The following is a 385-nucleotide window of genomic DNA, read 5'->3' on the forward strand; positions in this document are numbered from 1 at the left end:
GTCAAACCTAGCCGAGTCAGTTATGTTGTCCGCATAATGACTCTTTAAGATAGCCTTGTCCAAAGTCCACCGGGTTTTCCCAAAACCCAAACGGACGCTACCACGTTTTGTGCATTTATTTGGAGAACTAAATGCTTGTTATGCCAATTATTGGTATTTAATAGTCGAGTCTGGTGGGGGTAAGGGCCTAACACTTTTGTCTTGCAGAAATATGAGGCATGAAGTCCCCAGATTCGGCATGGTCACCAACATCCACCCCAAATTGCTAAGCTGGTGGGAGAATCTTCATTCCAGTGATCAGGCTCTTGTCAGAAAATATCTTGGGAATCTACCTTCTCTCCTGGAAATTCAACCCAACAACAAAATCATAGAAGCTGCCACTTTG

Source organism: Nicotiana attenuata, unplaced genomic scaffold (genome assembly GCF_001879085.1).
Source record: "Nicotiana attenuata strain UT unplaced genomic scaffold, NIATTr2, whole genome shotgun sequence".
Classification (NCBI taxonomy): Eukaryota; Viridiplantae; Streptophyta; class Magnoliopsida; order Solanales; family Solanaceae; genus Nicotiana; species Nicotiana attenuata.